The sequence below is a fragment of the Chiloscyllium plagiosum genome, unplaced genomic scaffold (genome assembly GCF_037043375.1).
Source record: "Chiloscyllium plagiosum isolate Xiang-an unplaced genomic scaffold, Cpla_swu_hap1 HiC_scaffold_44, whole genome shotgun sequence".
Taxonomy (NCBI): domain Eukaryota; kingdom Metazoa; phylum Chordata; class Chondrichthyes; order Orectolobiformes; family Hemiscylliidae; genus Chiloscyllium; species Chiloscyllium plagiosum.
In genome coordinates this window covers 33,527,740-33,553,984 of record NW_028270182.1, presented here as the reverse complement: position 1 = coordinate 33,553,984, position 26,245 = coordinate 33,527,740, and positions in this window count along the sequence as shown.

Here is a 26,245-nt window from a genome sequence, read left to right as displayed (position 1 = left end):
GTGGGCAGAAGCTGTTTTGTTCTTCAACTGCAGCCTTTTTCATGGACAAGAGCTGAGCTTTCTTGCGTGCTTTCCCATCTGCAAACCTGCCTTCGAATTTGCTTGAACAAATCTGTTCTCGTCGTGAAATGTAATGCAATTCCATTTAATTACAGTGCAAAGCGTTGTTAAGTTTTTCTCCAACCTGGGTCTGATCATATGCCATTCCGTTGGAGAGTGTAGTTACCGCCTTCTGATCCTTTCATGAAAAGCAGTACCGCATTTGCCTTCCTTGCGCAGGCGGCTTGGTTCAAAGACAGGAAAGAAGCTGATGCTCCAGTGTCACAGCGCACCACGAATTCCTGAACTTGTCTGCCTGTCAAATGTACCCCAAGGTTGTCTCAGAAAGACCTCATTTGGAAGCTGTCAATCGTTATTCAACGTGCGAGAATTGGCACCAGATATCCTGAATCATGTTTGGAGCAATTCGCACGTTAGTGACTCATTCAAATAGCAACAGCAATGAAAGAAATTGCACTCTGAGAGGAACCTTTCGACTTGCGTAATTAATAGCGTCGCTATGATTAAGGTCCCCCCCGAGATCTAAGTCATGTTGGAACTGAAACGGAGGAATCGACAGAGAGGCTACAGAATGACATCGCATCCATTTGGATTTCTTTAAATCACTGACGAGCAGGAAAATGTAAACGGGGAGGGCGAGTGGGGAAGTGAGGCAGTTGCAGCTCTGGTGAAATTCCTTCTTTGTGATTCACTCAGCAACCAGAGACGTGAAGGTGACTCAGGCGTGAGAGCTCTTCACTTCGAGAACAAAAAGCACTCAAGGGAAGTTAGCGCCTCTTCTGGAGTGGGGGTGGGGTGAGCTAATTACCTTTTGACTTCTGTGACTATGTTCAGAAACTGGCTTTTAGATTGAGGTGAACAGAAACTGCATTTCTAAAAAGCACCATGGAATTTAGCAAAATTGATTGAGTCGCTTCTCCTCGATTCCCACACAGGTTTCCAACTCATTTGGTATCCATGTGGCTCATGTCCAGGAGTGAACATCTCAGCAGCAAATTGCAAGGTTAAGGTAAAAGGCAAGGAAAGTGGCATCTCGAACTGGCTCCGAGGTCAGAGCATTCTCACAATGTGATCTGTCGTTCTCGGATTGTAATGCTACCTCCGGTTTTAGGGTGGAGAACATTCTTTGGGACTCTTATTCTGAAAAATAAAACCGACACAGTGACAGAAACTATGCTGCACGGTATGATGTGGAACACGGCCTGCTCAGGTTTGCGCATTTTCCCTGTAGTCCGGTGTGTTTCGTGTTCCGTGTAAACGTGAAAGTCGTCCTGTTTCGAGCAATGGGTGAAATCATTTAGCAAAGCAAGAATGGAAATACCAGTAATGTCAAACAGCTCATGGTTATTTGACCAAATCATAAGCGAACACATATTCTCACGCACTCACAGATACATTTGTAGCTGAAAAGAGCCTGAGAAGATAGACTCAGCTTACCATTGATTTTTGTCTGGATTGATGGGCTATCAATATCTGCTGCGAAATTGACATTGTAGCCGGGCACATCCCAGCAGCTGTGCGAGTGCGAGAGGAATCATGGAACCCTTTTCATGTGACTTTGCATCTGTTGTTATGCAGGAGCACAATTGGAAATAGAAGAAAATGAGGCGGCGCGGCCGTCTGGTAGTGTGGCCGAGCGGTCTAAGGCGCTGGATCCAGGTTCCAGTCTCGAAAGGGGCGTGGGTTCGAATCCCACCACTGCCATTTCTGCTGATCAACTCGAACGCTGCAGCTTGTGAAAATGCTGTTTCGGTGTCCACTGTATATTGATGTTGTAAACAAAAGTAAAATGGGTTTGCTTCCCAGGGAATTAACTGTGGTGTGGGATACTGCCAAATATTTCAAAATGTCTCTGCTGTCATGATCGTTTTCGCCTCACGCGGGGAAAATCGCAAACACTTCTGCCGTCCCAGGCAAGTTGTGCTTTTACTGGAGCCGAATGGAGACTGTTATTTCATCGTTGTTGTGAAACGAAGTCCCACGGTGACTCTACTCGTTGTTATTTGGGTTTCTAGCTTATGGGAAAATCGTTCCAATGAATTTCGATGTCAGACCTTATTGAATTTCTCCCATTTCATTCATTTCCGTCCCGGAAACATCGGAAGGGAAAGGTAATCTAATCGAGACTGTGATTGGTGAAATTCACTTTTTACGGCCAATTCTTATTATGTTCTTTCTTTCTCTCGTTTCAGCATTGTCTGGAAAATGGTGGTGCACTAAGGCTGCAATATGTTTGAAAGAGTCGTTTGGAAATGCCCTGTTGTTAGTTGTGAGATTACTTTATGACTCATGCCCTCGGACTGGATCACATTTAGCATTCATGCATCTCAGTGTCTGAAAATGCATGAGGTATGCCAGTTTTGTTTGTGTTCCGTGTTAAATGCTTTCTGTTTTGCGATTCGCTCAATACATTACGAATTTACAGGGTTTCTGAGGTAACTTCCAGCAGCAAAAATCCTCAGCTGAGGATCTGGGAAAATTTCACAGAGTATGGTCAGTCGGAGCTAAAGTAAGGAAGTCGTTCGTTTCTGCAGTGTTTCACAATACTACCTTTCCCGTGAGCATTCGAACAGAGTAAATGATTGTGCCACAGACTGCGATGGCAAACTCCGCTAAAAAGTAATCCTTTAAAGCCGGTGGAAGCAACACGACGTTATTGGGGTACACCGTGGAAAAAGATACTTCGGTGGACCTCGTCCATGCTCACCACATAGCCAAAATTAAACAAGTCCCGTTCCCCAGCATTTGGCCCCAATCCCTCTAAACGCATCCTATCAAGAAACTCAACCGATTACCTTTGCAATTTTCTGAGTGTAATAGCCTCCTCCACTTCCTCTGGTAGATCATTCCAAACACGCACAACCTTCTTTGTGAGAAATCTGCCTCAGGTCCTTTGTCACTTTCAGCACACTCACCTTAAAGCTATGCTGTCGAGTTTTCAACTCACACCAACTTGGGTAAAACACGTAAATAGTCAGTTTACCACCCTTCCATAAGGTCATGTCGCAGCTGTTACGCTGCAAGGAAAGTCGTCCCAGCCTATTCCATCTCGCCCTACGGTACAAACATCGACGACATCTTTGTCTATATTTTGTCATCAATTTAACGTGTCTTTTTTTAACGTTTTCAAGATGTCAATTACGCTGGACAACAACGAGCTATTGGAAACAGAAAGGTGAAACGTAGAACGGATTCAGCTTTCATTACTGCACGCCACGGAGCCGCAGCACGGCCGGCTGTGGCTTGTTTCTGTCGTGTAGTGGTCATCACGTGCGCCTCACACGCGAAACATCACCAGTTCGAAAGTGGGCAGAAGCTGTTTTGTTCTTCAACTGCAGCCTTTTTCATGGACAAGAGCTGAGCTTTCTTGCGTGCTTTCCCATCTGCAAACCTGCCTTCGAATTTGCTTGAACAAATCTGTTCTCGTCGTGAAATGTAATGCAATTCCATTTAATTACAGTGCAAAGCGTTGTTAAGTTTTTCTCCAACCTGGGTCTGATCATATGCCATTCCGTTGGAGAGTGTAGTTACCGCCTTCTGATCCTTTCATGAAAAGCAGTACCGCATTTGCCTTCCTCGCGCAGGCGGCTTGGTTCAAAGACAGGAAAGAAGCTGATGCTCCAGTGTCACAGCGCACCACGAATTCCTGAACTTGTCTGCCTGTCAAATGTACCCCAAGGTTGTCTCAGAAAGACCTCATTTGGAAGCTGTCAATCGTTATTCAACGTGCGAGAATTGGCACCAGATATCCTGAATCATGTTTGGAGCAATTCGCACGTTAGTGACTCATTCAATTAGCAACAGCAATGAAAGAAATTGCACTCTGAGAGGAACCTTTCGACTTGCGTAATTAATAGCGTCGCTATGATTCAGGTCCCCCCCGAGATCTAAGTCATGTTGGAACTGAAACGGAGGAATCGACAGAGAGGCTACAGAATGACATCGCATCCATTTGGATTTCTTTAAATCACTGACGAGCAGGAAAATGTAAACGGGGAGGGCGAGTGGGGAAGTGAGGCAGTTGCAGCTCTGGTGAAATTCCTTCTTTGTGATTCACTCAGCAACCAGAGACGTGAAGGTGACTCAGGCGTGAGAGCTCTTCACTTCGAGAACAAAAAGCACTCAAGGGAAGTTAGCGCCTCTTCTGGAGTGGGGGTGGGGTGAGCTAATTACCTTTTGACTTCTGTGACTATGTTCAGAAACTGGCTTTTAGATTGAGGTGAACAGAAACTGCATTTCTAAAAAGCACCATGGAATTTAGCAAAATTGATTGAGTCGCTTCTCCTCGATTCCCACACAGGTTTCCAACTCATTTGGTATCCATGTGGCTCATGTCCAGGAGTGAACATCTCAGCAGCAAATTGCAAGGTTAAGGTAAAAGGCAAGGAAAGTGGCATCTCGAACTGGCTCCGAGGTCAGAGCATTCTCACAATGTGATCTGTCGTTCTCGGATTGTAATGCTACCTCCGGTTTTAGGGTGGAGAACATTCTTTGGGACTCTTATTCTGAAAAATAAAACCGACACAGTGACAGGAACTATGCTGCACGGTATGATGTGGAACACGGCCTGCTCAGGTTTGCGCATTTTCCCTGTAGTCCGGTGTGTTTCGTGTTCCGTGTAAACGTGAAAGTCGTCCTGTTTCGAGCAATGGGTGAAATCATTTAGCAAAGCAAGAATGGAAATACCAGTAATGTCAAACAGCTCATGGTTATTTGACCAAATCATAAGCGAACACATATTCTCACGCACTCACAGATACATTTGTAGCTGAAAAGAGCCTGAGAAGATAGACTCAGCTTACCATTGATTTTTGTCTGGATTGATGGGCTATCAATATCTGCTGCGAAATTGACATTGTAGCCGGGCACATCCCAGCAGCTGTGCGAGTGCGAGAGGAATCATGGAACCCTTTTCATGTGACTTTGCATCTGTTGTTATGCAGGAGCACAATTGGAAATAGAAGAAAATGAGGCGGCGCGGCCGGCTGGTAGTGTGGCCGAGCGGTCTAAGGCGCTGGATCCAGGTTCCAGTCTCGAAAGGGGCGTGGGTTCGAATCCCACCACTGCCATTTCTGCTGATCAACTCGAACGCTGCAGCTTGTGAAAATGCTGTTTCGGTGTCCACTGTATATTGATGTTGTAAACAAAAGTAAAATGGGTTTGCTTCCCAGGGAATTAACTGTGGTGTGGGATACTGCCAAATATTTCAAAATGTCTCTGCTGTCATGATCGTTTTCGCCTCACGCGGGGAAAATCGCAAACACTTCTGCCGTCCCAGGCAAGTTGTGCTTTTACTGGAGCCGAATGGAGACTGTTATTTCATCGTTGTTGTGAAACGAAGTCCTCCGGTGACTCTACTCGATGTTATTTGGGTTTCTAGCTAATGGGAAAATCGTTCCAATGAATTTCGATGTCAGACCTGATTGAATTTCTCCCATTTCATTCATTTCCGTCCCGGAAACATCGGAAGGGAAAGGTAATCTAATCGAGACTGTGATTGGTGAAATTCACTTTTTACGGCCAATTCTTATTATGTTCTTTCTTTCTCTCGTTTCAGCATTGTCTGGAAAATGGTGGTGCACTAAGGCTGCAATATGTTTGAAAGAGTCGTTTGGAAATGCCCTGTTGTTAGTTGTGAGATTACTTTATGACTCATGCCCTCGGACTGGATCACATTTAGCATTCATGCATCTCAGTGTCTGAAAATGCATGAGGTATGCCAGTTTTGTTTGTGTTCCGTGTTAAATGCTTTCTGTTTTGCGATTCGCTCAATACATTACGAATTTACAGGGTTTCTGAGGTAACTTCCAGCAGCAAAAATCCTCAGCTGAGGATCTGGGAAAATTTCACAGAGTATGGTCAGTCGGAGCTAAAGTAAGGAAGTCGTTCGTTTCTGCAGTGTTTCACAATACTACCTTTCCCGTGAGCAGTCGAACAGAGTAAATGATTGTGCCACAGACTGCGATGGCAAACTCCGCTAAAAAGTAATCCTTTAAAGCCGGTGGAAGCAACACGACGTTATTGGGGTACACCGTGGAAAAAGATACTTCGGTGGACCTCGTCCATGCTCACCACATAGCCAAAATTAAACAAGTCCCGTTCCCCAGCATTTGGCCCCAATCCCTCTAAACGCATCCTATCAAGAAACTCAACCGATTACCTTTGCAATTTTCTGAGTGTAATAGCCTCCTCCACTTCCTCTGGTAGATCATTCCAAACACGCACAACCTTCTTTGTGAGAAATCTGCCTCAGGTCCTTTGTCACTTTCAGCACACTCACCTTAAAGCTATGCTGTCGAGTTTTCAACTCACACCAACTTGGGTAAAACACGTAAATAGTCAGTTTACCACCCTTCCATAAGGTCATGTCGCAGCTGTTACGCTGCAAGGAAAGTCGTCCCAGCCTATTCCATCTCGCCCTACGGTACAAACATCGACGACATCTTTGTCTATATTTTGTCATCAATTTAACGTGTCTTTTTTTTAACGTTTTCAAGATGTCAATTACGCTGGACAACAACGAGCTATTGGAAACAGAAAGGTGAAACGTAGAACGGATTCAGCTTTCATTACTGCACGCCACGGAGCCGCAGCACGGCCGGCTGTGGCTTGTTTCTGTCGTGTAGTGGTCATCACGTGCGCCTCACACGCGAAACATCACCAGTTCGAAAGTGGGCAGAAGCTGTTTTGTTCTTCAACTGCAGCCTTTTTCATGGACAAGAGCTGAGCTTTCTTGCGTGCTTTCCCATCTGCAAACCTGCCTTCGAATTTGCTTGAACAAATCTGTTCTCGTCGTGAAATGTAATGCAATTCCATTTAATTACAGTGCAAAGCGTTGTTAAGTTTTTCTCCAACCTGGTTCTGATCATATGCCATTCCGTTGGAGAGTGTAGTTACCGCCTTCTGATCCTTTCATGAAAAGCAGTACCGCATTTGCCTTCCTTGCGCAGGCGGCTTGGTTCAAAGACAGGAAAGAAGCTGATGCTCCAGTGTCACAGCGCACCACGAATTCCTGAACTTGTCTGCCTGTCAAATGTACCCCAAGGTTGTCTCAGAAAGACCTCATTTGGAAGCTGTCAATCGTTATTCAACGTGCGAGAATTGGCACCAGATATCCTGAATCATGTTTGGAGCAATTCGCACGTTAGTGACTCATTCAATTAGCAACAGCAATGAAAGAAATTGCACTCTCAGAGGAACCTTTCGACTTGCGTAATTAATAGCGTCGCTATGATTAAGGCCCCCCCCCCCCCCGAGATCTAAGTCATGTTGGAACTGAAACGGAGGAATCGACAGAGAGGCTACAGAATGACATCGCATCCATTTGGATTTCTTTAAATCACTGACGAGCAGGAAAATGTAAACGGGGAGGGCGAGTGGGGAAGTGAGGCAGTTGCAGCTCTGGTGAAATTCCTTCTTTGTGATTCACTCAGCAACCAGAGACGTGAAGGTGACTCAGGCGTGAGAGCTCTTCACTTCGAGAACAAAAAGCACTCAAGGGAAGTTAGCGCCTCTTCTGGAGTGGGGGTGGGGTGAGCTAATTACCTTTTGACTTCTGTGACTATGTTCAGAAACTGGCTTTTAGATTGAGGTGAACAGAAACTGCATTTCTAAAAAGCACCATGGAATTTAGCAAAATTGATTGAGTCGCTTCTCCTCGATTCCCACACAGGTTACCAACTCATTTGGTATCCATGTGGCTCATGTCCAGGAGTGAACATCTCAGCAGCAAATTGCAAGGTTAAGGTAAAAGGCAAGGAAAGTGGCATCTCGAACTGGCTCCGAGGTCAGAGCATTCTCACAATGTGATCTGTCGTTCTCGGATTGTAATGCTACCTCCGGTTTTAGGGTGGAGAACATTCTTTGGGACTCTTATTCTGAAAAATAAAACCGACACAGTGACTGAAACTATGCTGCACGGTATGATGTGGAACACGGCCTGCTCAGGTTTGCGCATTTTCCCTGTAGTCCGGTGTGTTTCGTGTTCCGTGTAAACGTGAAAGTCGTCCTGTTTCGAGCAATGGGTGAAATCATTTAGCAAAGCAAGAATGGAAATACCAGTAATGTCAAGCAGCTCATGGTTATTTGACCAAATCTTAAGCGAACCCATATTCTCACGCACTCACAGATACATTTGTAGCTGAAGAGAGCCTGAGAAGATAGACTCAGCTTACCATTGATTTTTGTCTGGATTGATGGGCTATCAATATCTGCTGCGAAATTGACATTGTAGCCGGGCACATCCCAGCAGCTGTGCGAGTCCGAGAGGAATCATGGAACCCTTTTCATGTGACTTTGCATCTGTTGTTATGCAGGAGCACAATTGGAAATAGAAGAAAATGAGGCGGCGCGGCCGGCTGGTAGTGTGGCCGAGCGGTCTAAGGCGCTGGATCCAGGTTCCAGTCTCGAAAGGGGCGTGGGTTCGAATCCCACCACTGCCATTTCTGCTGATCAACTCCAACGCTGCAGCTTGTTAAAATGCTGTTTCGGTGTCCACTGTATATTGATGTTGTAAACAAAAGTAAAATGGGTTTGCTTCCCAGGGAATTAACTGTGGTGTGGGATACTGCCAAATATTTCAAAATGTCTCTGCTGTCATGATCGTTTTCGCCTCACGCGGGGAAAATCGCAAACACTTCTGCCGTCCCAGGCAAGTTGTGCTTTTACTGGAGCCGAATGGAGACTGTTATTTCATCGTTGTTGTGAAACGAAGTCCCACGGTGACTCTACTCGATGTTATTTGGGTTTCTAGCTAATGGGAAAATCGTTCCAATGAATTTCGATGTCAGACCTGATTGAATTTCTCCCATTTCATTCATTTCCGTCCCGGAAACATCGGAAGGGAAAGGTAATCTAATCGAGACTGTGATTGGTGAAATTCACTTTTTACGGCCAATTCTTATTATGTTCTTTCTTTCTCTCGTTTCAGCATTGTCTGGAAAATGGTGGTGCACTAAGGCTGCAATATGTTTGAAAGAGTCGTTTGGAAATGCCCTGTTGTTAGTTGTGAGATTACTTTATGACTCATGCCCTCGGACTGGATCACATTTAGCATTCATGCATCTCAGTGTCTGAAAATGCATGAGGTATGCCAGTTTTGTTTGTGTTCCGTGTTAAATGCTTTCTGTTTTGCGATTCGCTCAATACATTACGAAGTTACAGGGTTTCTGAGGTAACTTCCAGCAGCAAAAATCCTCAGCTGAGGATCTGGGAATATTTCACAGAGTATGGTCAGTCGGAGCTAAAGTAAGGAAGTCGTTCGTTTCTGCAGTGTTTCACAATACTACCTTTCCCGTGAGCATTCGAACAGAGTAAATGATTGTGCCACAGACTGCGATGGCAAACTCCGCTAAAAAGTAATCCTTTAAAGCCGGTGGAAGCAACACGACGTTATTGGGGTACACCGTGGAAAAAGATACTTCGGTGGACCTCGTCCATGCTCACCACATAGCCAAAATTAAACAAGTCCCGTTCCCCAGCATTTGGCCCCAATCCCTCTAAACGCATCCTATCAAGAAACTCAACCGATTACCTTTGCAATTTTCTGAGTGTAATAGCCTCCTCCACTTCCTCTGGTAGATCATTCCAAACACGCACAACCTTCTTTGTGAGAAATCTGCCTCAGGTCCTTTGTCACTTTCAGCACACTCACCTTAAAGCTATGCTGTCGAGTTTTCAACTCACACCAACTTGGGTAAAACACGTAAATAGTCAGTTTACCACCCTTCCATAAGGTCATGTCGCAGCTGTTACGCTGCAAGGAAAGTCGTCCCAGCCTATTCCATCTCGCCCTACGGTACAAACATCGACGACATCTTTGTCTATATTTTGTCATCAATTTAACGTGTCTTTTTTTAACGTTTTCAAGATGTCAATTACGCTGGACAACAACGAGCTATTGGAAACAGAAAGGTGAAACGTAGAACGGATTCAGCTTTCATTACTGCACGCCACGGAGCCGCAGCACGGCCGGCTGTGGCTTGTTTCTGTCGTGTCGTGGTCATCACGTGCACCTCACACGCAAACATCACCAGTTCGAAAGTGGGCAGAAGCTGTTTTGTTCTTCAACTGCAGCCTTTTTCATGGACAAGAGCTGAGCTTTCTTGCGTGCTTTCCCATCTGCAAACCTGCCTTCGAATTTGCTTGAACAAATCTGTTCTCGTCGTGAAATGTAATGCAATTCCATTTAATTACAGTGCAAAGCGTTGTTAAGTTTTTCTCCAACCTGGGTCTGATCATATGCCATTCCGTTGGAGAGTGTAGTTACCGCCTTCTGATCCTTTCATGAAAAGCAGTACCGCATTTGCCTTCCTTGCGCAGGCGGCTTGGTTCAAAGACAGGAAAGAAGCTGATGCTCCAGTGTCACAGCGCACCACGAATTCCTGAACTTTTCTGCCTGTCAAATGTACCCCAAGGTTGTCTCAGAAAGACCTCATTTGGAAGCTGTCAATCGTTATTCAACGTGCGAGAATTGGCACCAGATATCCTGAATCATGTTTGGAGCAATTCGCACGTTAGTGACTCATTCAATTAGCAACAGCAATGAAAGAAATTGCACTCTGAGAGGAACCTTTCGACTTGCGTAATTAATAGCGTCGCTATGATTCAGGTCCCCCCCGAGATCTAAGTCATGTTGGAACTGAAACGGAGGAATCGACAGAGAGGCTACAGAATGACATCGCATCCATTTGGATTTCTTTAAATCACTGACGAGCAGGAAAATGTAAACGGGGAGGGCGAGTGGGGAAGTGAGGCAGTTGCAGCTCTGGTGAAATTCCTTCTTTGTGATTCACTCAGCAACCAGAGACGTGAAGGTGACTCAGGCGTGAGAGCTCTTCACTTCGAGAACAAAAAGCACTCAAGGGAAGTTAGCGCCTCTTCTGGAGTGGGGGTGGGGTGAGCTAATTACCTTTTGACTTCTGTGACTATGTTCAGAAACTGGCTTTTAGATTGAGGTGAACAGAAACTGCATTTCTAAAAAGCACCATGGAATTTAGCAAAATTGATTGAGTCGCTTCTCCTCGATTCCCACACAGGTTTCCAACTCATTTGGTATCCATGTGGCTCATGTCCAGGAGTGAACATCTCAGCAGCAAATTGCAAGGTTAAGGTAAAAGGCAAGGAAAGTGGCATCTCGAACTGGCTCCGAGGTCAGAGCATTCTCACAATGTGATCTGTCGTTCTCGGATTGTAATGCTACCTCCGGTTTTAGGGTGGAGAACATTCTTTGGGACTCTTATTCTGAAAAATAAAACCGACACAGTGACAGAAACTATGCTGCACGGTATGATGTGGAACACGGCCTGCTCAGGTTTGCGCATTTTCCCTGTAGTCCGGTGTGTTTCGTGTTCCGTGTAAACGTGAAAGTCGTCCTGTTTCGAGCAATGGGTGAAATCATTTAGCAAAGCAAGAATGGAAATACCAGTAATGTCAAACAGCTCATGGTTATTTGACCAAATCATAAGCGAACACATATTCTCACGCACTCACAGATACATTTGTAGCTGAAAAGAGCCTGAGAAGATAGACTCAGCTTACCATTGATTTTTGTCTGGATTGATGGGCTATCAATATCTGCTGCGAAATTGACATTGTAGCCGGGCACATCCCAGCAGCTGTGCGAGTGCGAGAGGAATCATGGAACCCTTTTCATGTGACTTTGCATCTGTTGTTATGCAGGAGCACAATTGGAAATAGAAGAAAATGAGGCGGCGCGGCCGGCTGGTAGTGTGGCCGAGCGGTCTAAGGCGCTGGATCCAGGTTCCAGTCTCGAAAGGGGCGTGGGTTCGAATCCCACCACTGCCATTTCTGCTGATCAACTCCAACGCTGCAGCTTGTTAAAATGCTGTTTCGGTGTCCACTGTATATTGATGTTGTAAACAAAAGTAAAATGGGTTTGCTTCCCAGGGAATTAACTGTGGTGTGGGATACTGCCAAATATTTCAAAATGTCTCTGCTGTCATGATCGTTTTCGCCTCACGCGGGGAAAATCGCAAACACTTCTGCCGTCCCAGGCAAGTTGTGCTTTTACTGGAGCCGAATGGAGACTGTTATTTCATCGTTGTTGTGAAACGAAGTCCCACGGTGACTCTACTCGTTGTTATTTGGGTTTCTAGCTTATGGGAAAATCGTTCCAATGAATTTCGATGTCAGACCTTATTGAATTTCTCCCATTTCATTCATTTCCGTCCCGGAAACATCGGAAGGGAAAGGTAATCTAATCGAGACTGTGATTGGTGAAATTCACTTTTTACGGCCAATTCTTATTATGTTCTTTCTTTCTCTCGTTTCAGCATTGTCTGGAAAATGGTGGTGCACTAAGGCTGCAGTATGTTTGAAAGAGTCGTTTGGAAATGCCCTGTTGTTAGTTGTGAGATTACTTTATGACTCATGCCCTCGGACTGGATCACATTTAGCATTCATGCATCTCAGTGTCTGAAAATGCATGAGGTATGCCAGTTTTGTTTGTGTTCCGTGTTAAATGCTTTCTGTTTTGCGATTCGCTCAATACATTACGAATTTACAGGGTTTCTGAGGTAACTTCCAGCAGCAAAAATCCTCAGCTGAGGATCTGGGAAAATTTCACAGAGTATGGTCAGTCGGAGCTAAAGTAAGGAAGTCGTTCGTTTCTGCAGTGTTTCACAATACTACCTTTCCCGTGAGCATTCGAACAGAGTAAATGATTGTGCCACAGACTGCGATGGCAAACTCCGCTAAAAAGTAATCCTTTAAAGCCGGTGGAAGCAACACGACGTTATTGGGGTACACCGTGGAAAAAGATACTTCGGTGGACCTCGTCCATGCTCACCACATAGCCAAAATTAAACAAGTCCCGTTCCCCAGCATTTGGCCCCAATCCCTCTAAACGCATCCTATCAAGAAACTCAACCGATTACCTTTGCAATTTTCTGAGTGTAATAGCCTCCTCCACTTCCTCTGGTAGATCATTCCAAACACGCACAACCTTCTTTGTGAGAAATCTGCCTCAGGTCCTTTGTCACTTTCAGCACACTCACCTTAAAGCTATGCTGTCGAGTTTTCAACTCACACCAACTTGGGTAAAACACGTAAATAGTCAGTTTACCACCCTTCCATAAGGTCATGTCGCAGCTGTTACGCTGCAAGGAAAGTCGTCCCAGCCTATTCCATCTCGCCCTACGGTACAAACATCGACGACATCTTTGTCTATATTTTGTCATCAATTTAACGTGTCTTTTTTTAACGTTTTCAAGATGTCAATTACGCTGGACAACAACGAGCTATTGGAAACAGAAAGGTGAAACGTAGAACGGATTCAGCTTTCATTACTGCACGCCACGGAGCCGCAGCACGGCCGGCTGTGGCTTGTTTCTGTCGTGTAGTGGTCATCACGTGCGCCTCACACGCGAAACATCACCAGTTCGAAAGTGGGCAGAAGCTGTTTTGTTCTTCAACTGCAGCCTTTTTCATGGACAAGAGCTGAGCTTTCTTGCGTGCTTTCCCATCTGCAAACCTGCCTTCGAATTTGCTTGAACAAATCTGTTCTCGTCGTGAAATGTAATGCAATTCCATTTAATTACAGTGCAAAGCGTTGTTAAGTTTTTCTCCAACCTGGGTCTGATCATATGCCATTCCGTTGGAGAGTGTAGTTACCGCCTTCTGATCCTTTCATGAAAAGCAGTACCGCATTTGCCTTCCTTGCGCAGGCGGCTTGGTTCAAAGACAGGAAAGAAGCTGATGCTCCAGTGTCACAGCGCACCACGAATTCCTGAACTTGTCTGCCTGTCAAATGTACCCCAAGGTTGTCTCAGAAAGACCTCATTTGGAAGCTGTCAATCGTTATTCAACGTGCGAGAATTGGCACCAGATATCCTGAATCATGTTTGGAGCAATTCGCACGTTAGTGACTCATTCAATTAGCAACAGCAATGAAAGAAATTGCACTCTGAGAGGAACCTTTCGACTTGCGTAATTAATAGCGTCGCTATGATTAAGGTCCCCCCCGAGATCTAAGTCATGTTGGAACTGAAACGGAGGAATCGACAGAGAGGCTACAGAATGACATCGCATCCATTTGGATTTCTTTAAATCACTGACGAGCAGGAAAATGTAAACGGGGAGGGCGAGTGGGGAAGTGAGGCAGTTGCAGCTCTGGTGAAATTCCTTCTTTGTGATTCACTCAGCAACCAGAGACGTGAAGGTGACTCAGGCGTGAGAGCTCTTCACTTCGAGAACAAAAAGCACTCAAGGGAAGTTAGCGCCTCTTCTGGAGTGGGGGTGGGGTGAGCTAATTACCTTTTGACTTCTGTGACTATGTTCAGAAACTGGCTTTTAGATTGAGGTGAACAGAAACTGCATTTCTAAAAAGCACCATGGAATTTAGCAAAATTGATTGAGTCGCTTCTCCTCGATTCCCACACAGGTTTCCAACTCATTTGGTATCCATGTGGCTCATGTCCAGGAGTGAACATCTCAGCAGCAAATTGCAAGGTTAAGGTAAAAGGCAAGGAAAGTGGCATCTCGAACTGGCTCCGAGGTCAGAGCATTCTCACAATGTGATCTGTCGTTCTCGGATTGTAATGCTACCTCCGGTTTTAGGGTGGAGAACATTCTTTGGGACTCTTATTCTGAAAAATAAAACCGACACAGTGACAGAAACTATGCTGCACGGTATGATGTGGAACACGGCCTGCTCAGGTTTGCGCATTTTCCCTGTAGTCCGGTGTGTTTCGTGTTCCGTGTAAACGTGAAAGTCGTCCTGTTTCGAGCAATGGGTGAAATCATTTAGCAAAGCAAGAATGGAAATACCAGTAATGTCAAACAGCTCATGGTTATTTGACCAAATCATAAGCGAACACATATTCTCACGCACTCACAGATACATTTGTAGCTGAAAAGAGCCTGAGAAGATAGACTCAGCTTACCATTGATTTTTGTCTGGATTGATGGGCTATCAATATCTGCTGCGAAATTGACATTGTAGCCGGGCACATCCCAGCAGCTGTGCGAGTGCGAGAGGAATCATGGAACCCTTTTCATGTGACTTTGCATCTGTTGTTATGCAGGAGCACAATTGGAAATAGAAGAAAATGAGGCGGCGCGGCCGGCTGGTAGTGTGGCCGAGCGGTCTAAGGCGCTGGATCCAGGTTCCAGTCTCGAAAGGGGCGTGGGTTCGAATCCCACCACTGCCATTTCTGCTGATCAACTCCAACGCTGCAGCTTGTTAAAATGCTGTTTCGGTGTCCACTGTATATTGATGTTGTAAACAAAAGTAAAATGGGTTTGCTTCCCAGGGAATTAACTGTGGTGTGGGATACTGCCAAATATTTCAAAATGTCTCTGCTGTCATGATCGTTTTCGCCTCACGCGGGGAAAATCGCAAACACTTCTGCCGTCCCAGGCAAGTTGTGCTTTTACTGGAGCCGAATGGAGACTGTTATTTCATCGTTGTTGTGAAACGAAGTCCCACGGTGACTCTACTCGTTGTTATTTGGGTTTCTAGCTTATGGGAAAATCGTTCCAATGAATTTCGATGTCAGACCTTATTGAATTTCTCCCATTTCATTCATTTCCGTCCCGGAAACATCGGAAGGGAAAGGTAATCTAATCGAGACTGTGATTGGTGAAATTCACTTTTTACGGCCAATTCTTATTATGTTCTTTCTTTCTCTCGTTTCAGCATTGTCTGGAAAATGGTGGTGCACTAAGGCTGCAGTATGTTTGAAAGAGTCGTTTGGAAATGCCCTGTTGTTAGTTGTGAGATTACTTTATGACTCATGCCCTCGGACTGGATCACATTTAGCATTCATGCATCTCAGTGTCTGAAAATGCATGAGGTATGCCAGTTTTGTTTGTGTTCCGTGTTAAATGCTTTCTGTTTTGCGATTCGCTCAATACATTACGAATTTACAGGGTTTCTGAGGTAACTTCCAGCAGCAAAAATCCTCAGCTGAGGATCTGGGAAAATTTCACAGAGTATGGTCAGTCGGAGCTAAAGTAAGGAAGTCGTTCGTTTCTGCAGTGTTTCACAATACTACCTTTCCCGTGAGCATTCGAACAGAGTAAATGATTGTGCCACAGACTGCGATGGCAAACTCCGCTAAAAAGTAATCCTTTAAAGCCGGTGGAAGCAACACGACGTTATTGGGGTACACCGTGGAAAAAGATACTTCGGTGGACCTCGTCCATGCTCACCACATAGCCAAAATTAAACAAGTCCCGTTCCCCAGCATTTGGCCCCAATCCCTCTAAACGCATCCTATCAAGAAACTCAACCGATTACCTTTGCAATTTTCTGAGTGTAATAGCCTCCTCCACTTCCTCTGGTAGATCATTCCAAACACGCACAACCTTCTTTGTGAGAAATCTGCCTCAGGTCCTTTGTCACTTTCAGCACACTCACCTTAAAGCTATGCTGTCGAGTTTTCAACTCACACCAACTTGGGTAAAACACGTAAATAGTCAGTTTACCACCCTTCCATAAGGTCATGTCGCAGCTGTTACGCTGCAAGGAAAGTCGTCCCAGCCTATTCCATCTCGCCCTACGGTACAAACATCGACGACATCTTTGTCTATATTTTGTCATCAATTTAACGTGTCTTTTTTTAACGTTTTCAAGATGTCAATTACGCTGGACAACAACGAGCTATTGGAAACAGAAAGGTGAAACGTAGAACGGATTCAGCTTTCATTACTGCACGCCACGGAGCCGCAGCACGGCCGGCTGTGGCTTGTTTCTGTCGTGTAGTGGTCATCACGTGCGCCTCACACGCGAAACATCACCAGTTCGAAAGTGGGCAGAAGCTGTTTTGTTCTTCAACTGCAGCCTTTTTCATGGACAAGAGCTGAGCTTTCTTGCGTGCTTTCCCATCTGCAAACCTGCCTTCGAATTTGCTTGAACAAATCTGTTCTCGTCGTGAAATGTAATGCAATTCCATTTAATTACAGTGCAAAGCGTTGTTAAGTTTTTCTCCAACCTGGGTCTGATCATATGCCATTCCGTTGGAGAGTGTAGTTACCGCCTTCTGATCCTTTCATGAAAAGCAGTACCGCATTTGCCTTCCTTGCGCAGGCGGCTTGGTTCAAAGACAGGAAAGAAGCTGATGCTCCAGTGTCACAGCGCACCACGAATTCCTGAACTTGTCTGCCTGTCAAATGTACCCCAAGGTTGTCTCAGAAAGACCTCATTTGGAAGCTGTCAATCGTTATTCAACGTGCGAGAATTGGCACCAGATATCCTGAATCATGTTTGGAGCAATTCGCACGTTAGTGACTCATTCAATTAGCAACAGCAATGAAAGAAATTGCACTCTGAGAGGAACCTTTCGACTTGCGTAATTAATAGCGTCGCTATGATTCAGGTCCCCCCCGAGATCTAAGTCATGTTGGAACTGAAACGGAGGAATCGACAGAGAGGCTACAGAATGACATCGCATCCATTTGGATTTCTTTAAATCACTGACGAGCAGGAAAATGTAAACGGGGAGGGCGAGTGGGGAAGTGAGGCAGTTGCAGCTCTGGTGAAATTCCTTCTTTGTGATTCACTCAGCAACCAGAGACGTGAAGGTGACTCAGGCGTGAGAGCTCTTCACTTCGAGAACAAAAAGCACTCAAGGGAAGTTAGCGCCTCTTCTGGAGTGGGGGTGGGGTGAGCTAATTACCTTTTGACTTCTGTGACTATGTTCAGAAACTGGCTTTTAGATTGAGGTGAACAGAAACTGCATTTCTAAAAAGCACCATGGAATTTAGCAAAATTGATTGAGTCGCTTCTCCTCGATTCCCACACAGGTTTCCAACTCATTTGGTATCCATGTGGCTCATGTCCAGGAGTGAACATCTCAGCAGCAAATTGCAAGGTTAAGGTAAAAGGCAAGGAAAGTGGCATCTCGAACTGGCTCCGAGGTCAGAGCATTCTCACAATGTGATCTGTCGTTCTCGGATTGTAATGCTACCTCCGGTTTTAGGGTGGAGAACATTCTTTGGGACTCTTATTCTGAAAAATAAAACCGACACAGTGACTGAAACTATGCTGCACGGTATGATGTGGAACACGGCCTGCTCAGGTTTGCGCATTTTCCCTGTAGTCCGGTGTGTTTCGTGTTCCGTGTAAACGTGAAAGTCGTCCTGTTTCGAGCAATGGGTGAAATCATTTAGCAAAGCAAGAATGGAAATACCAGTAATGTCAAGCAGCTCATGGTTATTTGACCAAATCTTAAGCGAACCCATATTCTCACGCACTCACAGATACATTTGTAGCTGAAGAGAGCCTGAGAAGATAGACTCAGCTTACCATTGATTTTTGTCTGGATTGATGGGCTATCAATATCTGCTGCGAAATTGACTTTGTAGCCGGGCACATCCCAGCAGCTGTGCGAGTGCGAGAGGAATCATGGAACCCTTTTCATGTGACTTTGCATCTGTTGTTATGCAGGAGCACAATTGGAAATAGAAGAAAATGAGGCGGCGCGGCCGGCTGGTAGTGTGGTCGAGCGGTCTAAGGCGCTGGATCCAGGTTCCAGTCTCGAAAGGGGCGTGGGTTCGAATCCCAGCACTGCCATTTCTGCTGATCAACTCGAACGCTGCAGCTTGTGAAAATGCTGTTTCGGTGTCCACTGTATATTGATGTTGTAAACAAAAGTAAAATGGGTTTGCTTCCCAGGGAATTAACTGTGGTGTGGGATACTGCCAAATATTTCAAAATGTCTCTGCTGTCATGATCGTTTTCGCCTCACGCGGGGAAAATCGCAAACACTTCTGCCGTCCCAGGCAAGTTGTGCTTTTACTGGAGCCGAATGGAGACTGTTATTTCATCGTTGTTGTGAAACGAAGTCCCACGGTGACTCTACTCGTTGTTATTTGGATTTCTAGCTTATGGGAAAATCGTTCCAATGAATTTCGATGTCAGACCTTATTGAATTTCTCCCATTTCATTCATTTCCGTCCCGGAAACATCGGAAGGGAAAGGTAATCTAATCGAGACTGTGATTGGTGAAATTCACTTTTTACGGCCAATTCTTATTATGTTCTTTCTTTCTCTCGTTTCAGCATTGTCTGGAAAATGGTGGTGCACTAAGGCTGCAGTATGTTTGAAAGAGTCGTTTGGAAATGCCCTGTTGTTAGTTGTGAGATTACTTTATGACTCATGCCCTCGGACTGGATCACATTTAGCATTCATGCATCTCAGTGTCTGAAAATGCATGAGGTATGCCAGTTTTGTTTGTGTTCCGTGTTAAATGCTTTCTGTTTTGCGATTCGCTCAATACATTACGAATTTACAGGGTTTCTGAGGTAACTTCCAGCAGCAAAAATCCTCAGCTGAGGATCTGGGAAAATTTCACAGAGTATGGTCAGTCGGAGCTAAAGTAAGGAAGTCGTTCGTTTCTGCAGTGTTTCACAATACTACCTTTCCCGTGAGCATTCGAACAGAGTAAATGATTGTGCCACAGACTGCGATGGCAAACTCCGCTAAAAAGTAATCCTTTAAAGCCGGTGGAAGCAACACGACGTTATTGGGGTACACCGTGGAAAAAGATACTTCGGTGGACCTCGTCCATGCTCACCACATAGCCAAAATTAAACAAGTCCCGTTCCCCAGCATTTGGCCCCAATCCCTCTAAACGCATCCTATCAAGAAACTCAACCGATTACCTTTGCAATTTTCTGAGTGTAATAGCCTCCTCCACTTCCTCTGGTAGATCATTCCAAACACGCACAACCTTCTTTGTGAGAAATCTGCCTCAGGTCCTTTGTCACTTTCAGCACACTCACCTTAAAGCTATGCTGTCGAGTTTTCAACTCACACCAACTTGGGTAAAACACGTAAATAGTCAGTTTACCACCCTTCCATAAGGTCATGTCGCAGCTGTTACGCTGCAAGGAAAGTCGTCCCAGCCTATTCCATCTCGCCCTACGGTACAAACATCGACGACATCTTTGTCTATATTTTGTCATCAATTTAACGTGTCTTTTTTTTAACGTTTTCAAGATGTCAATTACGCTGGACAACAACGAGCTATTGGAAACAGAAAGGTGAAACGTAGAACGGATTCAGCTTTCATTACTGCACGCCACGGAGCCGCAGCACGGCCGGCTGTGGCTTGTTTCTGTCGTGTAGTGGTCATCACGTGCGCCTCACACGCGAAACATCACCAGTTCGAAAGTGGGCAGAAGCTGTTTTGTTCTTCAACTGCAGCCTTTTTCATGGACAAGAGCTGAGCTTTCTTGCGTGCTTTCCCATCTGCAAACCTGCCTTCGAATTTGCTTGAACAAATCTGTTCTCGTCGTGAAATGTAATGCAATTCCATTTAATTACAGTGCAAAGCGTTGTTAAGTTTTTCTCCAACCTGGGTCTGATCATATGCCATTCCGTTGGAGAGTGTAGTTACCGCCTTCTGATCCTTTCATGAAAAGCAGTACCGCATTTGCCTTCCTTGCGCAGGCGGCTTGGTTCAAAGACAGGAAAGAAGCTGATGCTCCAGTGTCACAGCGCACCACGAATTCCTGAACTTGTCTGCCTGTCAAATGTACCCCAAGGTTGTCTCAGAAAGACCTCATTTGGAAGCTGTCAATCGTTATTCAACGTGCGAGAATTGGCACCAGATATCCTGAATCATGTTTGGAGCAATTCGCACGTTAGTGACTCATTCAATTAGCAACAGCAATGAAAGAAATTGCACTCTGAGAGGAACCTTTCGACTTGCGTAATTAATAGCGTCGCTATGATTCAGGTCCCCCCCGAGATCTAAGTCATGTTGGAACTGAAACGGAGGAATCGACAGAGAGGCTACAGAATGACATCGCATCCATTTGGATTTCTTTAAATCACTGACGAGCAGGAAAATGTAAACGGGGAGGGCGAGTGGGGAAGTGAGGCAGTTGCAGCTCTGGTGAAATTCCTTCTTTGTGATTCACTCAGCAACCAGAGACGTGAAGGTGACTCAGGCGTGAGAGCTCTTCACTTCGAGAACAAAAAGCACTCAAGGGAAGTTAGCGCCTCTTCTGGAGTGGGGGTGGGGTGAGCTAATTACCTTTTGACTTCTGTGACTATGTTCAGAAACTGGCTTTTAGATTGAGGTGAACAGAAACTGCATTTCTAAAAAGCACCATGGAATTTAGCAAAATTGATTGAGTCGCTTCTCCTCGATTCCCACACAGGTTTCCAACTCATTTGGTATCCATGTGGCTCATGTCCAGGAGTGAACATCTCAGCAGCAAATTGCAAGGTTAAGGTAAAAGGCAAGGAAAGTGGCATCTCGAACTGGCTCCGAGGTCAGAGCATTCTCACAATGTGATCTGTCGTTCTCGGATTGTAATGCTACCTCCGGTTTTAGGGTGGAGAACATTCTTTGGGACTCTTATTCTGAAAAATAAAACCGACACAGTGACAGAAACTATGCTGCACGGTATGATGTGGAACACGGCCTGCTCAGGTTTGCGCATTTTCCCTGTAGTCCGGTGTGTTTCGTGTTCCGTGTAAACGTGAAAGTCGTCCTGTTTCGAGCAATGGGTGAAATCATTTAGCAAAGCAAGAATGGAAATACCAGAAATGTCAAGCAGCTCATGGTTATTTGACCAAATCTTAAGCGAACCCATATTCTCACGCACTCACAGATACATTTGTAGCTGAAAAGAGCCTGAGAAGATAGACTCAGCTTACCATTGATTTTTGTCTGGATTGATGGGCTATCAATATCTGCTGCGAAATTGACATTGTAGCCGGGCACATCCCAGCAGCTGTGCGAGTGCGAGAGGAATCATGGAACCCTTTTCATGTGACTTTGCATCTGTTGTTATGCAGGAGCACAATTGGAAATAGAAGAAAATGAGGCGGCGCGGCCGGCTGGTAGTGTGGCCGAGCGGTCTAAGGCGCTGGATCCAGGTTCCAGTCTCGAAAGGGGCGTGGGTTCGAATCCCACCACTGCCATTTCTGCTGATCAACTCGAACGCTGCAGCTTGTGAAAATGCTGTTTCGGTGTCCACTGTATATTGATGTTGTAAACAAAAGTAAAATGGGTTTGCTTCCCAGGGAATTAACTGTGGTGTGGGATACTGCCAAATATTTCAAAATGTCTCTGCTGTCATGATCGTTTTCGCCTCACGCGGGGAAAATCGCAAACACTTCTGCCGTCCCAGGCAAGTTGTGCTTTTACTGGAGCCGAATGGAGACTGTTATTTCATCGTTGTTGTGAAACGAAGTCCCACGGTGACTCTACTCGTTGTTATTTGGGTTTCTAGCTTATGGGAAAATCGTTCCAATGAATTTCGATGTCAGACCTGATTGAATTTCTCCCATTTCATTCATTTCCGTCCCGGAAACATCGGAAGGGAAAGGTAATCTAATCGAGACTGTGATTGGTGAAATTCACTTTTTACGGCCAATTCTTATTATGTTCTTTCTTTCTCTCGTTTCAGCATTGTCTGGAAAATGGTGGTGCACTAAGGCTGCAGTATGTTTGAAAGAGTCGTTTGGAAATGCCCTGTTGTTAGTTGTGAGATTACTTTATGACTCATGCCCTCGGACTGGATCACATTTAGCATTCATGCATCTCAGTGTCTGAAAATGCATGAGGTATGCCAGTTTTGTTTGTGTTCCGTGTTAAATGCTTTCTGTTTTGCGATTCGCTCAATACATTACGAATTTACAGGGTTTCTGAGGTAACTTCCAGCAGCAAAAATCCTCAGCTGAGGATCTGGGAAAATTTCACAGAGTATGGTCAGTCGGAGCTAAAGTAAGGAAGTCGTTCGTTTCTGCAGTGTTTCACAATACTACCTTTCCCGTGAGCATTCGAACAGAGTAAATGATTGTGCCACAGACTGCGATGGCAAACTCCGCTAAAAAGTAATCCTTTAAAGCCGGTGGAAGCAACACGACGTTATTGGGGTACACCGTGGAAAAAGATACTTCGGTGGACCTCGTCCATGCTCACCACATAGCCAAAATTAAACAAGTCCCGTTCCCCAGCATTTGGCCCCAATCCCTCTAAACGCATCCTATCAAGAAACTCAACCGATTACCTTTGCAATTTTCTGAGTGTAATAGCCTCCTCCACTTCCTCTGGTAGATCATTCCAAACACGCACAACCTTCTTTGTGAGAAATCTGCCTCAGGTCCTTTGTCACTTTCAGCACACTCACCTTAAAGCTATGCTGTCGAGTTTTCAACTCACACCAACTTGGGTAAAACACGTAAATAGTCAGTTTACCACCCTTCCATAAGGTCATGTCGCAGCTGTTACGCTGCAAGGAAAGTCGTCCCAGCCTATTCCATCTCGCCCTACGGTACAAACATCGACGACATCTTTGTCTATATTTTGTCATCAATTTAACGTGTCTTTTTTTAACGTTTTCAAGATGTCAATTACGCTGGACAACAACGAGCTATTGGAAACAGAAAGGTGAAACGTAGAACGGATTCAGCTTTCATTACTGCACGCCACGGAGCCGCAGCACGGCCGGCTGTGGCTTGTTTCTGTCGTGTAGTGGTCATCACGTGCGCCTCACACGCGAAACATCACCAGTTCGAAAGTGGGCAGAAGCTGTTTTGTTCTTCAACTGCAGCCTTTTTCATGGACAAGAGCTGAGCTTTCTTGCGTGCTTTCCCATCTGCAAACCTGCCTTCGAATTTGCTTGAACAAATCTGTTCTCGTCGTGAAATGTAATGCAATTCCATTTAATTACAGTGCAAAGCGTTGTTAAGTTTTTCTCCAACCTGGGTCTGATCATATGCCATTCCGTTGGAGAGTGTAGTTACCGCCTTCTGATCCTTTCATGAAAAGCAGTACCGCATTTGCCTTCCTTGCGCAGGCGGCTTGGTTCAAAGACAGGAAAGAAGCTGATGCTCCAGTGTCACAGCGCACCACGAATTCCTGAACTTGTCTGCCTGTCAAATGTACCCCAAGGTTGTCTCAGAAAGACCTCATTTGGAAGCTGTCAATCGTTATTCAACGTGCGAGAATTGGCACCAGATATCCTGAATCATGTTTGGAGCAATTCGCACGTTAGTGACTCATTCAATTAGCAACAGCAATGAAAGAAATTGCACTCTGAGAGGAACCTTTCGACTTGCGTAATTAATAGCGTCGCTATGATTCAGGTCCCCCCCGAGATCTAAGTCATGTTGGAACTGAAACGGAGGAATCGACAGAGAGGCTACAGAATGACATCGCATCCATTTGGATTTCTTTAAATCACTGACGAGCAGGAAAATGTAAACGGGGAGGGCGAGTGGGGAAGTGAGGCAGTTGCAGCTCTGGTGAAATTCCTTCTTTGTGATTCACTCAGCAACCAGAGACGTGAAGGTGACTCAGGCGTGAGAGCTCTTCACTTCGAGAACAAAAAGCACTCAAGGGAAGTTAGCGCCTCTTCTGGAGTGGGGGTGGGGTGAGCTAATTACCTTTTGACTTCTGTGACTATGTTCAGAAACTGGCTTTTAGATTGAGGTGAACAGAAACTGCATTTCTAAAAAGCACCATGGAATTTAGCAAAATTGATTGAGTCGCTTCTCCTCGATTCCCACACAGGTTTCCAACTCATTTGGTATCCATGTGGCTCATGTCCAGGAGTGAACATCTCAGCAGCAAATTGCAAGGTTAAGGTAAAAGGCAAGGAAAGTGGCATCTCGAACTGGCTCCGAGGTCAGAGCATTCTCACAATGTGATCTGTCGTTCTCGGATTGTAATGCTACCTCCGGTTTTAGGGTGGAGAACATTCTTTGGGACTCTTATTCTGAAAAATAAAACCGACACAGTGACTGAAACTATGCTGCACGGTATGATGTGGAACACGGCCTGCTCAGGTTTGCGCATTTTCCCTGTAGTCCGGTGTGTTTCGTGTTCCGTGTAAACGTGAAAGTCGTCCTGTTTCGAGCAATGGGTGAAATCATTTAGCAAAGCAAGAATGGAAATACCAGTAATGTCAAGCAGCTCATGGTTATTTGACCAAATCTTAAGCGAACCCATATTCTCACGCACTCACAGATACATTTGTAGCTGAAGAGAGCCTGAGAAGATAGACTCAGCTTACCATTGATTTTTGTCTGGATTGATGGGCTATCAATATCTGCTGCGAAATTGACATTGTAGCCGGGCACATCCCAGCAGCTGTGCGAGTCCGAGAGGAATCATGGAACCCTTTTCATGTGACTTTGCATCTGTTGTTATGCAGGAGCACAATTGGAAATAGAAGAAAATGAGGCGGCGCGGCCGGCTGGTAGTGTGGCCGAGCGGTCTAAGGCGCTGGATCCAGGTTCCAGTCTCGAAAGGGGCGTGGGTTCGAATCCCACCACTGCCATTTCTGCTGATCAACTCCAACGCTGCAGCTTGTTAAAATGCTGTTTCGGTGTCCACTGTATATTGATGTTGTAAACAAAAGTAAAATGGGTTTGCTTCCCAGGGAATTAACTGTGGTGTGGGATACTGCCAAATATTTCAAAATGTCTCTGCTGTCATGATCGTTTTCGCCTCACGCGGGGAAAATCGCAAACACTTCTGCCGTCCCAGGCAAGTTGTGCTTTTACTGGAGCCGAATGGAGACTGTTATTTCATCGTTGTTGTGAAACGAAGTCCCACGGTGACTCTACTCGATGTTATTTGGGTTTCTAGCTAATGGGAAAATCGTTCCAATGAATTTCGATGTCAGACCTGATTGAATTTCTCCCATTTCATTCATTTCCGTCCCGGAAACATCGGAAGGGAAAGGTAATCTAATCGAGACTGTGATTGGTGAAATTCACTTTTTACGGCCAATTCTTATTATGTTCTTTCTTTCTCTCGTTTCAGCATTGTCTGGAAAATGGTGGTGCACTAAGGCTGCAATATGTTTGAAAGAGTCGTTTGGAAATGCCCTGTTGTTAGTTGTAAGATTACTTTATGACTCATGCCCTCGGACTGGATCACATTTAGCATTCATGCATCTCAGTGTCTGAAAATGCATGAGGTATGCCAGTTTTGTTTGTGTTCCGTGTTAAATGCTTTCTGTTTTGCGATTCGCTCAATACATTACGAAGTTACAGGGTTTCTGAGGTAACTTCCAGCAGCAAAAATCCTCAGCTGAGGATCTGGGAATATTTCACAGAGTATGGTCAGTCGGAGCTAAAGTAAGGAAGTCGTTCGTTTCTGCAGTGTTTCACAATACTACCTTTCCCGTGAGCATTCGAACAGAGTAAATGATTGTGCCACAGACTGCGATGGCAAACTCCGCTAAAAAGTAA